Source organism: Rhinatrema bivittatum, chromosome 6 (assembly GCF_901001135.1).
Source record: "Rhinatrema bivittatum chromosome 6, aRhiBiv1.1, whole genome shotgun sequence".
In the NCBI taxonomy this organism is placed as follows: Eukaryota; Metazoa; Chordata; class Amphibia; order Gymnophiona; family Rhinatrematidae; genus Rhinatrema; species Rhinatrema bivittatum.
Genome location: NC_042620.1, coordinates 106,821,086 through 106,838,287, shown reverse-complemented (window position 1 = coordinate 106,838,287; position 17,202 = coordinate 106,821,086). Strand labels below are relative to the sequence as shown.

Genomic DNA, 17,202 nt, shown 5'->3' with positions numbered 1-17,202 from the left:
CTCTGTCCTTCCTTAACAAGTTATAGCCTGGTATTGCCGTATCCCAACCGTGAGATTCCTTGAACCACGTCTCCGTGACAGCAACAATGTCCAAGTCCGCCTCCACCATTAGGGCTTGCAGATCTGGGATTTTATTGCCCAACCACGAGCATTTGTGCTCATAGCTTTCCAGCTTTCCACGTTCAGGTTACTGCTGTTCCTTGACCTCTTTTGTGACTTTTCTTGAGAGTTTGTTATCCAATTTTCCCTTTCCCTTTCCCTTTGTGCAAGGGGAAAGATTAGTGCCTTTGATGACAGATTCATCCAGCACAATTAGCTTTTTCCTTTGGTTACTGATCTGGAATTCCTGTATGCATTGGGTTTCTTCTCTCTTTTCAGATAACACTTCAATCTTTTTCTCAAGAGCTTCTCCAGTATTTAATACAGAGAAGGCTTTTTGTACTTGTTGCACTTGATAGAGTGTGTGTCTCTGCATCAGAGGTTCAATTCTACCAGAGCCCTCTGTAATCTTGCTGTTTATTGAGTTCCTTAATGCCCTGTGTGAATGGGGGGGTTAGACTAATTGGTTGCACAGCTGTTAAGAATGGGTGCCTGTGGGTCACAGGTCTTATCCAGCCTGAGCCCAATGTAAATCTCTTTTATCCTTGACTTTTGGTTTTTCTGTGGTAATGGGGAATTACTTCCCGAATATTGTAAAGAGGATGAGCCTTTCTTCATTGAAGCTGAGCTTTAACTTCAGCCAGCTCCTTTTTCAAGGAAGCGAGCTGTGAACAAATGGGGCAAGCCCTAAGTTTCCAGATGATCTCCCTCTGAATAAAGGCTCCACAATAGTTGCATTGGATAGTCCTCATTTTGGTAATTTGATGGTTAACACCTAAGGAATATCAATTTACTAATTTATCCTGTTGTCAATTATGTATTTAGGTAGACTATATCAGAAAAGCAAACCTAGGGGTGGGTGGGATTTAAACAGTTAACCCTTGGTCACGGATGTTCTCAGTACTCTGTATCTGCAATGGATTTTAATAAGACCCTCCTCCTGATTGGCTTAGTAAGTTTAACTAAGTTAAACCTTTACTTAGCTGGACACAAGAATATTTAGTGCTCCCTGGCTCCCACTGTGCACTGGCCACAATGGTTCTCCTGCTTCTCTAAGTTTACCTCCCCCAAGTTCTGAGACAGCCACACCCAATCCAGATAGTCCAGATCACTTCTAGAAGTTTGTTTGTACTTTTTTGTAAATTTTTTTAAACAGTCTTTATGCCCCAATATTAATATTTAAATAGATTATAGTGCCAGCTAACTCCAAATGAGAATAGATTTTATCAGATTTAAAAGCTGGAGTGTTTTTTTGTTTTAATCTTAACTCTATAGCAGAGCAACCAAACAGCAATTAAGTTACTAGACTATCTTACTATAAAGAAATGAAAACAGACAGTAATTATTCACAGAAGCCTTTCTACAATACTTATAAGTAATATGCAAGAATACTTAGCCACAATGAGAATTCAGCTCAACAAAGAGAATTCAGTTCCACAAAGAATGCAGTCAGCGTCTCGAATGAAATCATACACTTTTTAAAGTGTGTTCCCTTATCCCAATGATTGTTTAGAGGTGAATTATTAATTGTTTTAGCGAAAACAGCGCAGGAATTCAGTTTTGCCACTCATTCTACTGAATTAGATGCAGGAGAAGATGTCACTGTTGCTGTCACTAAATGTGCACACCAAAATAAAAAAACTCACTCTTAAGCTAAGCTCACATCAGTCTACTTTGTTCTTATTGTTCAAACTGATTTTTGTGAATTTGTGACTCTGCAACTTGAGTCATGAGCACTTCTATATTGCTCTTAGTCCATAACTTGCTTTTTCTAGATTTATAATATATAAAGTGTTCAGTAGCAGGAGAGAATATGGCTATACTATTCAGCCAAAAGGCACTTTCAACCCTCTTTTTTTAAATCCGAAATTCTGTCAGGAAAAAAAAAAAAAAAAAGTACATGAAAATTAATCACAGGAACATTTTCTTACCACAAGACTTGTCCAAACAAGAGAGTTTATATTAAGTTATCTAAAAGACACAAAGAGAGGAGATAAGTGAACCAATGTTACTAAATGCCTGTATACTCTGAATGTAACTACAGCATGAGTTTTATAAATGCATGTGCCTTATAAAATTCTCCCAATCCAAACTTGAGGGCAATTTTCAAACCATCCGCATTAGATCAAAGTCTATGTGTACTGCCCACTCATAGGCTTTTCACCAATTCTCAAATAAAAGTAGACACACACTTTCACTTTGAAAACTGCTGTGGGTACAAAGTACATATGAGCACTTACACTTGCATCTTCTGTGGGTAGAATTTTGTCTGAAACGTATGTAGATTTGAAAAAGACATCTATGTGTACTTTCCCTCTCCCAACCTAAACATGCTCCGGGAACGCCTCCTCTCAAGGTGCTAAAACTAGCTGCACTGTGAAATAATGTACAGCCTATTCATCACATTGAAGGTGGACAATTTTTACATGATCAATTCATGTGGGTAAAACACTTTTTTTTTACCCGTAGAAACTGCTTTGAAAATCAGCCTCTATAAACCTGTGTTTGTTCTCATTTTTGGCGATATTTAAAAAAAAAAAAAAAAAGTTGTTGCTAATAATAGGACAAAAGCAAGTTTGCTAGCCGTAAACGGTGTTTTACGTAGATAGCAGGATGAATTAGTCATGCTATTTGGGTGACATCATCGGACGGAGCACTCGATCAGACACTTTCTTCAAGATTCAAAGTCTTTGAGCTGCGAATGTGCGGTACTTCCTGCACGCAACTCGCAGCTCCTCCGTTTCAGTTGATATCAAAAGCTAGATGGCTTTGGCCTTAGAGTAAAGATGCAGAAAACAACATTGCCAAGGAGGAGGGTGGGAAGCATGGCTAATTCATCCTATCTATGGAAAACATCATTTACAGTAAGCAAACTTGCTTTTTTGAGTCGATAAGCAGTCAACCCTAGTTGGGATTCTCCAAGCATATAATTAATAAAGTGAGGTATGGAATTAAAGTAATGGTCTGTGATACTTGCTCTTCCATACCCTACATGGTTTTCATCTCCTTAATGGATATGGTTTTCTGATCCAGAGCACAGGAGAGGACTATTTGGCCGAGTATGCTTTCTGATGTTGTTAAATGGTCCAAGCAGTAATGAGCTGAAGACCAAGTGGCAGCTCTACAGATGTCTTCTACTGGCACATTTCTGAGACGCGCAATGGAAGATGACTTTGCTTGTAGTTGGTGCGCTGAGACTGCGTGTGATAAGGGAGTTTGGAAGAAGTATGACAGACCTGAATGCAATTTGAGATCCAGTTAGTTATGGTTCGTTTTGAGACTGCAACCCTTAGTGAGTTTGGGTTGAAAGATATAAATAATTGAGAAGATTTATGAAAAGGTTGAGTTTCTTTGTTTTAATAAGGTAATGCTCTTTTGTAGTCCAATGTATGGAGCTGAGATTCCCTTTTGTTAGCATGAGGCTTAGGAAAGAAAATCAGAAGGGTAATGCTTGATTGATATGAAAAGCTGACACTACTTTGGGAAGGAGTTTGGATGAGTTCTTAGAACTTACCTTGTCATGAAAAAATTGCAGATAAGGTGCATAATGAACTAAGGCTTGAACTTCACATACTCTTCAAAGCTGAAGTTATTGTGACCAGAAAAATCACCTTCCAAGTTTAAATACTTTAAGTGAGAAGATTGTAGTAGTTCAAATGGAGGTTTCAATAAGATTGATAGGACTATGTTTAGGTCCCAAGGAACCGGAGGTTTCGGAGGCAGAGGGTGGAGATTGAAAAGTCCTTTTATGAAATGAGTCATTAAGGGATGTGAGGCTATGGAAGCGCCACCGAGTCTTTCATGATAAGCTGTTATGGCACTGAAAGTGTACTTTTACTGACGAAGTTGCTAAGCCTGATTTGGAAAGCTGAAGCAAATAGCTGGGGATTTCTGTAGGTGTTGAGAAAGAGGAAAGGGAAGAATATTTTGAGTTTGGCACCATGAAGTATCTCTCTTCCATTTGAAGGAGTAATTCTTCCTTGTTGATGCTTTTCTTGATGCTATAATGATGTGAATATCAGCTGAATGCAAGATGAAGTCTTAAGATTCGCATTCAAAATCCAAGCCGTCAGGTGGAGAAAGGAATTGAAGAGGATGGAGGAGAGTTAAGTCTTCCTTGGATCAGCAGATTTGGATCTGACTGAGATTCCAAGGGTCTGTTTCGAGTACTGTACTAGATAGGCATACCAGGGTGTCTCGGCATGCAGGAGCTATGAGTATCATCCGTGATCGGCCTTGAATCAGTTTCTGAACTGTCCTTGATATGAGAAAGAATTGAGACGGAAATGCAATAAAGAAGACCTTGAGATCATGACCTTGAGGAAATGCATAAAGAAGACCTTGAGATCATGACATCAGGAAGGCATCCTGTCTGTACCTGAAGAGGCTGGGATGCACTGAACAGAAATGTTGAACTTTTCGATTCTGTTATGTTACAAAAAGGTCTATCCAAGGGTGACCCCACTGTAGAAATATTTTGTTTGATTACTGCTTAGTTCAATGACCATTCATGGGGGTGGAATATTTCTGCTGAGGCGATCGGCTAAGTATTGGCCACCACCTGGTAATAAGTTGCCTTTATCATATAGAATTCTTGAGCGCCCACTCCCAGATCCAGATGGCTTCCCTGCAACGAGTCCAGGAACCTGACCCTCCTTGTTTATGTAGAACATCGCAACTTAATTGTCCATGTATATTATTAAGGATTGGCCCCCCCCCCAAGAGATGCGTGAAAGCTTTTAGTGAATTCTTCATGGCTCTGAGTTCCAAAAGATTGACTGGATACAATCTGTTTGTGTCCATAGACCCTGCATTTTGTAACGCAGCAGATGTGCTCCCCATCCTAATGTAGAGGCATCTGTTGTTAGGATTAAGTTGTGGACTGGGTCCTGAAGTGTAGATCCTACTGTCAGACCATTTATATTTAACACCAGCTTATGTCCTTTGCCATGGATTCTTGTGGATTGTTACCACTGTGGACATCAGCATCAGGAATTGAATCCACTGGGCTTTTAATCCCCATTGAAGACGACGCATATGAAGGCAAGAGTGGGGAACTACATGAATTGCAGCTTGCTAAGTGCCCAGAAAAGTCAGAATTTGGTGGGCAGTTATTTGTTAATAGGAGGGCTCATACCTAGTTGATGTATTTGACTGATCCTCTCCTGGGAAGGAATGCACGAGCTTCTATCGTGTTTACCTTCGCCCCTATGAATTGAATAAGCTGAGTCTGTTTGAGTACAGATTTCTCTAATTGATAAGAAAACCCAGAGATCTGGACACAAAATTGTCATTTTCAGATGCTGAGATAATAGTTTCTCCTGAGCCAAACTCCTTAACCAATTGTCCAGGTTAGAGAACAGACAAATTCCCTGATGCCTTAAGTGGACCTACTGCCACAGCCAGACCATTTGGTGAAGACCCTGGGAGCGAGAGGAAAGGACAAAAGGGCAGAACTGTGTATTGGTAGTGTATAGAGTTCACCTAGAAGCACAGGAATCGCTAACAGGAGGGATGTGAGTGTATGCATCCTTGAGGTCTAGAGAACACATCCAATCATTCTGTTGTATGAAGGGGAGAACTAATTTGAGGGATATTATCTTGAATTCCAGAGGAATTTGTTTAGGGGTCGAAAATCTATTATTGGACAGAGACCCCCTTAGCATTTTGGGATGAGAAAGTATTGGGAGTAAAATCCCAAACTGATTTTGATCTTTGGAATTATTTGGATGGCTTGTTCTGTAGCAGTATCTGTAATTCTTGCTCCAGCAGGTGCATAGTGGAGAAATCTGTTACTCTGGCATTGAGGTGAGGAAGACTAGATTTGGATAGAAAATTGAGATGGCATCCATCCTTCACAATTTGGAGAACCCATTGATCTGAGGTGAATTTTTGCCATTCTGGGTAGTAATTTTGGATTCTATCCCAATCAGGAATTCTGGCTGAGGCTGAGATATCTTCAAAAAGACTGTGAAGGTTTTTGGAGAGGGGTCTGGACTGGTTTCTGTTTCCTTTCTCTTTGGTGGGATCTAGCCTGAGCCATTTGAGGCTGTGAGCAAGGTAGCTGATAAGATTTGAATTGCTGCCCTCTATATGGAATGTAAGTTTTGTACGGCTTTCTTTGATAGTAAGTAGGTTTTCGTTAATAAATAGCGCCTGAAAAGAGGATTGAGGGTCTATAGATCCTGAGAGAGATTGTACTGCCTACATTTTGATCTTTTTAGTTGAGCTACTGTATCCTTAAATTTGTCTCCGAACAAATTGTCTCTCACACAAGGCAGATTAGCCAGTTTTTCATGAACATCTTCTCTTTTAGAACCAGGATGAGCCGCAATGGCCGTGGCAAACGTGTTCTTGCAGATGTTTTCAAAAGATCATAAACTGTCCGTAGAAGATTTCAGAGACCTTCTTCCATATCCTAAAAGGTTGTGGTGTGATGAGCTGTCCAGTGTCTGAATGGAGAAATGGTTTTAAGCAGTTGGAGGGATTCATAAAGATATTGGGACAATGTAAAACTGATGCTACTGTATACGAGAAGTTAGCACCGCACTTTGAAAAGATTTTCTAGCATATTCATTTAGAATTCTATGATCCTTTATAGGAGAAGTTGAGGAATGTAGCTTGGTATTTTGCTCGCTTCATAGCTGATTCCACAACTGATGCATAGGGAAGCTGAACTACTCCATAATTGTTAGATCTTTGTAATCTGAATTCAGATCTAGTTTTCTAGAAACTGGAGGGTATTGAGGAGACTCCTAGGTCTTTGCTAGAATGGAGTCTAATAATTTGTGAGATGGTAAAGCTGATGGTTCAGCGGGAACATCTAAACTTTTTAAATCACAAAAACTTCCTCCCTGGGGTTTGGTAGTTTTCTGATTTCTACTCCTAGAAGGGTACCAGTTTCTCAATAAAAACGAGAATAAGTAAGGTCTTCAAGTGGAGAGGAATGGACAGGACGTTCTTGTGGCAGATCGGAGGGTATACCAGTAGAGCTGTCAGGAGAACGGTCGCCCAGGGAATCTAGCGGTGTCGAATGAGGGCGAATGTGCTTTCTCCCTGGTCTGCTGAGTGTTGGGAGAAGGTGGTGAATCAGAAGTAACGGGGGTTCAGTATAAACCCATGTTGGATCCAGAAAACGTGGAGGAGATACTTGCGGATGCCAGAACGAAAAAGATTTGTTATAATTGCAGAGATTTGATTTATGGCCTTCTGGGAAAGAAATGTATTGTATTTTCCTGGTGCTTCTGAGGTAGAGGTTTTGATTGTAAAGCATAAGAGGATAACTTCCGGTGGAGAATGCCGCAGCAAGAATTTCCGAACCATGCCCTGACCAAGTAGAACTAACTCCGAGAACCATGCCTCCCCTGTTGGGGAGGCATGGTTCTCGGAGTTAGTTCTACTTGTAAATGTTGGGAATGAGAGGAAAGTCCCAAGCATTTGGATCGACCACTTTGTGAGGAAGCTGAACTAATAGAAAGTGGGATTTGAGGGGAAACCCATGGAGGATATGATAAAATATCCAAGATGGGATCCTTTGTGAGATGAGAACTCAATGAGGATGTGTGTGCTTGGACAACATGTCTTGCTGTACTCTGTTCTCATGTCGAAGAGTTTGAATGATGGCGCAAGTGTGTCGTGCTCTGTGTTTCGAGAATACGTTGTTACGTCGTGAGTCGCATGATGGGAGTGCTTCGCGTTTGGACGGACGCAACGCATTGTGCGCCGAGGTGGAGTGCTATGGCTTATGGGTGCTAGATGGTGTTGATGCAACGTGCTTCAATTTTGGCGTGGTATCTGGCCTTGCCGGTTCCACCAGCTGCTGCATCATGCGATTAACTTGTGGCACATATGGCACACTTGAGTCGGGACCACATGCTTCCTGCCTAAATTTTACCTTTTTTTGCATCCGAGGTGGATCAATGCTTTTTTGGTCTTAGTTCAGCCGAAGAGGATCATCTAGGCAAATTCTGGATCTTCATCCTGGCCCCCGGGGATGATTGGATGAAACGTCCCGGGATGGGGACATACGAGCCCGACAGGGAGTGGTCCTGTCGAAGGCTAGCTATTTTAATGGTCCTTTGTCTTTGGGCTCTGGGGGACATGCAACCACAATCCCGACATGACGCTTGGTCATGGTCAGGGCCCAAACAAATATAATCAATAATTGTGGTTGACAGTGATGGACATTATCTGTTCACACTGACAGTATTTGAAGCCGGATTTTTTTGTGGCCATTGGAGCACTGGAAAAAGAAAATTATTACTTACCTGCTAATTTTCGTTCCTGTAGTACCATGGATCAGTCCAGACCGTGGGTTATGTCCCCAATCCAGCAGATGGAGTCAGTCCAAAGCTTTGAGGGGGCGTCACCATAAGTACTACTACCCCCTCTGCAGGAGTTCAGTATCGAGTATATCAGAGCCCGAGAAAACAGAAAACCTCCTGAGTGGATCAAGTTGAAACAAGACGGCAACAATAAGCCGCTAAACTGAAATAGAGAAAACTGGAACCTCCCCACGAACGGGTGGGGGCCATGAACATAGCGTGTCAACCTCCATAAACAGTGAAAAACTGGTACACGTAAAAAGGAAACAGCAGGAAGACACTACTGTAACATGAGGAACAGCTGAGAGAATCAGCCCCAAGACAGCGGAGCAGGAGAAGAACCCAAATGCGGTGGGCGTCTGGACTGATCCATGGTACTACAGGAACGAAAATTAGCAGGTAAGTAATAATTTTCTTTTCCCTGTACGTACCTGGATCAGTCCAGACCGTGGGATGTACCCAAGCTTCCCTAACCCGGGTGGGATCCTGCGAGGCCTGCTCGTAGAACCTGTTCGCCAAAGTGTCCATGAACGGACGAGGCGAGATGTAGTCTATAGTGTCTTGAGAACGTGTGCAACGACTTCCAGGTGGCCGCTCTACAGATTTCTTGCGAAGACACCGAGCGACTCTCCGCCCAGGAGGCCGCCTGAGAACGTGTAGAATGCGCTACGATTCCGGGCGGGGGCGTCCGCCCCACCCCAATGTAGGAAGCGGCAATGCCGGCCTTCAGCCATCTTGCAATGGTCGTCTTCGAGGCCTGAGATCCCTTCCGGGGCCCGGACCAAAGGACGAAGAGATGGTCAGAAGTCCGGAAATCATTCGTAGCCTCCAGGTAAAGGCGCAGGGTGCGCTGGACGTCAAGGAGACGTAGCGAACGCGGCTCCGACGAAGGGAAAGATGGAAGTTCCACCGTCTGATTCATATGAAACGCGGACACCACCTTCGGAAGGAAGGAGGGCACAGTACGAAGCGAGACTCCCGAATCGGAAAACCGGAGATAAGGTTCTCTGCACGACAGAGCCTGTAGCTCGGAAATACGCCGAGCGGAGCAGATGGCCACCAGGAACACAGCCTTGAGAGTGAGATCCTTGATTGTCGCATTTCGGAGAGGTTCAAACGGAGGTCCCGACATGGAACGTAGTACCAGATTGAGACTCCAAGAGGGACAAGGGTCCCGCAATGGAGGCCGCAAGTGCTTGACTCCCTTGAGAAAACGGACGATGTCCGGGTGTTGTAACAGAGAGCCTCCGTCACGCAGGAGGGAGCCGAGAGCGGCCACTTGAACCCGAAGAGAGTTGTAAGCGAGTCCCTTGTCCACCCCTGCTTGGAGAAACTGGAGGATCTGGGAGACAGACGCCTCCTTGGGTCTGGTGTTCAGGCCGGTACACCACAGCTCGAACACCTTCCAGACTCGAACATAGGCCACCGACGTCGAAGTCTTTCGAGAGCGTAGCAGCGTAGACACTACCGCCTCCGGGTAACCCCGTCGGCGGAGGCGGCGCCTCTCAAAAGCCAGGCCGCAAGACAGAAGAGTTCTGCCTGGTCGAAAAATACCGGTCCCTGGTGAAGGAGGCGGGACAGATGTCCCAGACGGATGGGTCCGTCGATTACCAGTTGAAGGAGGTCCGCAAACCAAGGCCGTCTTGGCCACTCTGGCGCGACGAGTATTACCGTCCCCTGATGAACCTCTATCCGGCGGAGTAGTCTTCCCACCAGTGGCCACGGAGGGAACGCGTATAGGAGTAGATCGGCCGGCCACGGGAGCGCGAGAGCATCGACGCCCTCCGCCCCCCGCTCTCTCCGGCGACTGAAGAACCGAGGAGCCTTGGTGTTCTGGGCGGACGCCATGAGATCCAGGTGGGGAGGTCCCCACCTCCGGACAAGCAACTGCATGGCCTCGTCGGAGAGGGACCACTCTCCGGGATCCAGAAACTGGCGACTGAGGAAATCCGCCTGGACGTTGTCTACTCCCGCGATGTGTGAGGCCGCCAGACGGCCCAGATGCCGTTCCGCCCACTGCATCAGCATCGCTGCCTCGAGTGCGACTTGCGGGCTGCGAGTGCCGCCCTGTCGGTTGATGTAGGCCACCGTTGTCGCGTTGTCGGATAAGATTCTGACGTCCCGATTCCGAAGGAGAGGCAGGAAGTGGATAAGCGCCAACCTGACCGCTCTGGTTTCCAGACGATTGATGGACCACTTCGACTCCTCCGCGGACCACGTCCCCTGTGTGGCGCTGCGATCGCAGACTGCTCCCCAGCCTATGAGACTGGCGTCGGTGGTTACCACTACCCAATCTGGTAGATCGAGGGACATGCCGCGAGCCAGATTCTCCGGGACCATCCACCAGGAGAAGCTGCTCCTGGCAAGCTGGGGCAGCGGGAGAATCACCTGGTAGTCCTGCGAGAGTGGTTTCCAACGGGAGAGAAGTGCTCTTTGCAGAGGTCGGAGGTGCGCGAATGCCCAGGGGACCATGTCGATGGTAGACCCCATCACCCCCAGGAGCTGTAAATAGTCCCAGGAGGTGGGAGCTGGTAATGCAGAGAACCGCTGTATGTGCTCTCGTAGGGCCTGTGCCTTGTCCTGTCGTAGGAAAACCGCGCCCAGACGGGTGTCGAAGGTCGCTCCCAGGAAATCCAAGCGCTGCGAGGGCACGAGGGAGCTCTTGGAGAAGTTCACCACCCATCCCAGAGACTGCAAAAACTCTATCACCCTGGCCACTGCCGTCTGTCCATGCCGAAAAGACTTCGCTCGGATGAGCCAATCGTCCAGATAAGGATGAACTAGGATACCCTCCTTCCGAAGGGCAGCCGCCACGACCACCATAATCTTGGTGAAGGTGCGCGGAGCCGTTGCCAATCCGAACGGGAGCGCCACAAACTGGAAATGCTGATCCAGAATCTTGAACCGTAAGAGACGATGATGCTCCCGGCAAATGGGAATGTGAAGGTAGGCCTCCGTCAGGTCCAAGCAGGCCAGGAACTCCCCTCGATGTACCGCCGCGATCACCGATCGTAGCGTTTCCATGCGAAACCGGACCACCCGAAGGGATTTGTTGACTTCCTTCAAGTCCAGAATGGGGCGGAAGGAACCGTCCTTCTTCGGTACCACGAAGTAGATGGAATAATGGCCCGAGCCCACCTCTGCGGAGGGTACGGGCACAATGGCGCCTATTTCCCACAATCTGTCCAGCGTCAATTGCACCGCCCTTCGCTTGACAGCCGAGCCGCAGGGAGAGAAGATGAACCGTCCCTTTGGAGCGCGGGCAAACTCCAACGCGTAGCCGCGTCCTATGGTGTCCAAGACCCACTGATCCGAGGTGATCCGCGCCCACTCCTCGTAGAAGAACGCCAGCCGCCCTCCAATCCTGGGGACGGCGGAGTGGGCGAGCTGAACATCATTGAGAGGACTTGAGAGAGAGTTGTCCCGCCGCGGGAGCGGGACGCGCGGGGCGGCGCCCGCGAAAGGAGCGTGTCCAGGTCTGAGACCTGGTGGCAGGGGGCCGAGCCGCCGCCGGCCTGTAAGTCCTGTAGCGTCTTTGCGCCCTGGCTCTGGTCCGGGAGGACGAGAATGCCCTGGTGGAACGATATCTGTCTTCCGGCAGGCGATGGACCGCGTTTTCCCCCAGGGATTTGATGATCTGGTCCAGGTCCTCCCCGAACAGGAACTTACCCCTGAATGGCAGGGAACCCAGACTCGATTTGGAGGACGTGTCCGCCGCCCAGTTGCGTAGCCAGAGAAGTCGACGAGCCGCCACCACCGAGGCCATGGAGCGGGCGAGGATCCTAAAGAGATCGTAGGAGGCGTCAGCCCCGTATGCCACCGCAGCTTCCAGTCTATCCGCCTGGGCGGCCTCCTCGGGTGGTAACACCTGCGAGGTGAGCAGTAGCTGCACCCAGAGAAGACTGGCCCGCTGGGCAAGCGAGCTGCACATCGCCGCCCGCAGCCCCACGGCGGAAACCTCGAAGACTCGCTTGAGGAAGACTTCCAACTTTCGATCCTGCGTATCTTTTAGCGCCGCTCCACCCGTAACCGGTATGGTCGTCCTCTTCGTGACCGCCGACACCGCGGAGTCCACCCTGGGTACCTTGATGAGATCCAGGAAATCTTCCGGCAGCGGATACAGCCTCTCCATGGCGCGGCTGCCCTTTAGAGCGGCTTCCGGGGCATCCCATTCCCTGGTGAGAAGCTGCAGGAACGACTCGTGAATGGGAAAAGCCTGAGCTCTCGGACGCAGAGCTGCCAGTACGGGATCCCCCTTCTTAGAGGAAGTGACGACAGCGGGCGCAACGGGAGCTGGTGGGTCCGGAGGAGGATCGAGGTCCAATCCCTGGATGATTTGAGGGATTAGGTCGTCCAGCTCATCCCGCTGAAAGAGGCGCAGCGTGCGTGGATCCTCTCCCTCCGAAGTAGAGTCCCCTTGCCCCGAAGCTGCAGGATCCGCCCCAGGGGAAACTGGGGCCGACCCAGTCCCCCCCGAGGCCACCGGGAGTCGGGCGTGTACGGGGAGCTGTGGGGCCCCCACGCCCGCCGGAGCGGGGGGGGCCGGGGAGAGGGACGAAGGCCGCGGTAGCTTGGGTGGTGGAGGTCCCATGGGAGCCGCCAGCTCCTGAAGATACGCAGTGTGCATCAGCCGAATAAATTCCGGGGAAAACCCCGGCCTACTCGGGGGGGGTACCGCGGGTGGGGGCCCCGGGGGACCCTGCCCCTGCGGGTCTTCCTCCGGATCTGTCTCCGGATGTAGGTACGGGGGAGAGCCCTCTGAGGCTTCCCCATCCCCCAGCGCTGCCTGTGCTCCCTCAGGGTGCAGCGCATGTAAAATGGCCGCCGTTCCCGCCAGGAATGGGGGAGGGGCCGGCCCGCGCCGCCCGGGTAAGGCTGCCATAGGGAGAGAATGAGTGAGGGTCCGAGACGTGCCTTCCCCCCCGGGGAGGCACCTCGCGCAGATCCCCTCCCTTGACACGCGCGATCCAGGCTCGCCGCAGGCCGAGCAACGCGCCGGCCGCGGCATCGAGATCGCGATGGGAAAACAGGTCCCGGCAGCTAGAACACCCCGACCTCGGGGGGGGGGCCGCGAGACGAAGCGCCGCTGCGGGGGGGCCCAGATGGCCTGCACTACCCGCCGACGAGAAAAACGCCGCTGCGGGGGGGCCCGGATGGCCTGCGCTACCCGCCGATGAGAAAAACGGCGCCGCGGGGGGGCCTTCCTGGCCGCACGACCCGCCGACAACTCTCCCCCTGCTCCCTGCTGCAGCCCACGTGGAGCCGCAAGATGGCCGCGGGAGAGGGAGAAGACGCTGGTAGGCCGGTCCCACCGGCAACCGCGTCCAACCTAACTGTAAAAATAAAATAACAGCAGCAATAGAAAAGGCAACTTACCCCGAAGAAGCCACTAACGCCGGAAGGAGAGAGAGAGAGAGAGACAGAGAAGCACGACAGGGAAGCCACGCCTCTCCAATTAGGTAATTAACTTTGTCCTAATTAATTAATCTTTTTTTTTTTTTTTTTTTTTTCAACAACTTGATCCAGACAAACTAGTTAAAGACAGAGGATAAAGTCCTAAGACAAGGGAAACACAAACAGGTTATAGGTGATCGGGAGCAAGCCCAGATTCCCCTACTCGCATCTGCTGGAGTCAGAAGATACTGAACTCCTGCAGAGGGGGTAGTAGTACTTATGGTGACGCCCCCTCAAAGCTTTGGACTGACTCCATCTGCTGGATTGGGGACATAACCCACGGTCTGGACTGATCCAGGTACGTACAGGGAATTACTTTTTAATCTCATGAGTCGCTGTATAAATTCTCTGAAAAGAGAGGAAGAAGAAAAGCGTCTGTGTCCGAGCGTGGAAGAAAAATAACTGAAACGGAGGAGCGCGAGCGGGAAGTGCCGCACATGCACATCTCAAAGACTTTGAATCTTGAAGAAAGTGTCCGATCGCGTGTGACATTACCCAAATAGCAGACCTAATTCAATCTACTTATTGACGGAAGAGAGTCTTTACAATTAATTTCCCTGAATGATATAGTATATAAAAAGAGTAATGTAATAGAGAAAAAGAAATATGCCCCTTTCTACCATAAACAATGGTAACATACTGAGACAAGGTCATCTTAGTAGCAGGAACAATATGGATCAAATACACAAACCTCGCGGATCCAACTGGACTTGTGATTTGGGATGCTAGAGGACTCCAAGTCATAAAGGACTGGCTGAGAGTACTAGTTTTGCTACGCAGAGTCCATGCATTTGAAGGCCTGCATTTATTAGGGAGGTTGGACCTACAAATCCATACATGCAATGAGGACTGGCTCAGCTTAACCCTTACAACCAGGAATTAATTAGCATTTTATCTATAATCAAACTACATATCACTGTCACGCACATCTAATCTATGCTATGTTACCTTCCTTTGATTGTTGTACATGCCAGGGCTGAGCATGCAAATTATTTCTCATGTGCAACGTAGTGTACAAATTTGACAGCTGTGGTCTTTCAAACACAATCTATTTTCTTCTTGTGCATGCTATGGTATATTTTCCTGTGTGCACGTGCACACCCACAGTTTACAGGGAACATTGATGGGGACACTTTCAGATAAACTGACCAGTGATTCCCTGTCAATCGCATCAATATTATGTTTGTATTGCTCCAAACAGATGTTTCTGTGGCAGATTTCCCATGTTTATTTATTTCATCATCTTGTTCTCTCTCAATCCAACACCCATGTAAACTGCTGGGGCACCACTGATGTAACAAGTGTTTTTCTCCATTCTTTACAGCATTTTGCAATCCTTTTACAATCAGTTAATTTTAATTTTATCAATCTTTAAGGATGGCTCAAGTCTTTTTTTTTCTTTACATGATTTACTCATTCCTTTTTTTTTTTTAAACTTTATGTTTATTAGATTTAACAATTTACAAAGCACCAAAACCTTGTATACCGAAACACAATTACACAGAAAACAAAATAAAGAAAATTATCAAAAAAAAAAAAAGTTGCCATTTCTAGGTCAATCAACATATCAAAAGAGGAGAAACAGAAAACTGGACATATTTAAGAGTCAGAGACAATGTTAATACTCTTCTGGAGTTCAAAAATGACTTGAATTGCTCATGAACAAAGAAATATAACAATCATTATATTTAATCTCACACTTGCTAAAATATCTTAAGATAAGAGAAGAACTCAATGTAATAGCCTCTTGCCTTAAGGCAAGAAATCTTTTCCTCCTCAACTTATTTTTGACAAATTGGGAAAAATCCTAATAACTTGATCATGGAAACAAGAATTCATGTTTCTAGTATATCGTCTCATTACATTACTAAGGTCATAATCAGCAAGATCAGGGAAAAGTGCCCACATGGGTAAATCAAAAGCCAAACACCTTAAATATTCAATCCAAAAAATACAATAAAGCGTTTTTACAACTGAAATTGTATTTTTGGATTGATTTTTAATGATGTTTGATTTTTTATTTAAAAAAAAACAAAACAAAAAAAAGAGCCAAAAGGTCCTGCTAGCAAAATACAAAAAAACCCAAAGGGATCACCAAAAATATTTTATATAACCCAACACCACTTAAATGTTATTTCTCATATTTTTACTTTTTCTTGTTGCTTTTTTCTTTTATCCTGTGGACCACCGTATCAGCAAGCCTGACAACGCACTTTGATAATCCCAAAGTCGTCCGGTCTGATCAATCATCTGCTGTTCTCTCGATCACATAAGTGCTTCCACTATTTGAACAAAAATGATGAATTAATTCAAACACAATCTTATAGATGTGAGAAGTGTCTACTCCCAATATATAGCATGATCACATTAGTTCTTCCACTGTTTTATATATGGGATGTGTCTGTTCCCATGTGTGGCTCGACAATGGCCGGTGTTTCGCAACAAACTTCGCTTCTTCAGGAACCATACAAAAGAAAGGAAAACATTGTGCTCAAGTCTGTTGCCACAATGTATAGGTCATTCTGTCAAAAAAAGACAACAGGGAAATCAGACTGATGCAAAGGTACAAGGTTACTTAACTTAATCACAGTGGTGTAGCCAACTTTTGATATAACCATGTTTTGTGGGCACTTTTCCCTGATCTTGTTGCTATATTGCATCATCGTGAGTTAGTGTGGTTCTGGTTTAGTCAGCATCTTTTTACCTTGTTGACCTTTGGATTTCATCACCAAGTTTAGTCGAAACACGACCTATCTTGCCAACACAGTCATTAAGGGACTTCCCGAGATCAACCAATAGCCAGTGTCACTAATACCGGCTCCATTGGTATAATGAAGGACTCACCAGGAAGTACAGATTGCTCCATCTGAAGGGAACCTGAAGGCAAGGATCCCAAAACAACCTCCGGGAAGGGGCAAAATCAGTTCCTCCAAGGTCCTCCACCTAAGGAAACCTGCATGGATGCCAAGACCTCACCAGTTCCCTCCTCTGCAATCACTGCAATACAGTCATCTGTAAGCGCCGCAGGAAACCTGCAAGAGGAATTGCTTCTCAGCTGGCAGAGGTTGTTGATCTAAAGGGCTGAGAGAAACCTCCACCCCAGATGATACAGGCGCTCCTTTGCTAGGAATCACAACGGAGACTTCAGTCCCTTGTTCTGCAAATTGTCGAGATATGAAAGAGGTTATTGATTGGTGGCCAGGAAGGTAAGTGGGTTCAGAAAGGAAAACCCATACTTTCCCCTTATATTAGAAGGCATCTCAAAGCAAAAAACACAAAGAAACAAGGATTAGTACAGCAGCTCAGCATGTCCTCATTCATGTCT

The 17,202-nt window shown here is 46.9% G+C and overlaps 1 protein-coding gene across 8 annotated transcripts in view; it reads right to left on the bottom strand.

The window, feature by feature from the left end:
• The window catches only part of PPIG (peptidylprolyl isomerase G), a 204,239-nt gene that overhangs the window by 177,305 nt on the left and 9,732 nt on the right, over positions 1-17,202 (bottom strand). For 5 of the 8 annotated variants that reach the window (XM_029605696.1, XM_029605695.1, XM_029605693.1 and 2 more), the window contains exon 3: positions 2,031-2,070. The gene's annotated coding sequence lies outside the window, so the exon portion shown is untranslated. Of the gene's footprint in view, positions 1-2,030; positions 2,071-16,027; positions 16,160-16,721; positions 17,035-17,202 lie in introns of all 8 variants that reach the window. The other 3 variants (XM_029605691.1, XM_029605692.1, XM_029605694.1) reach the window with 2 other exon arrangements.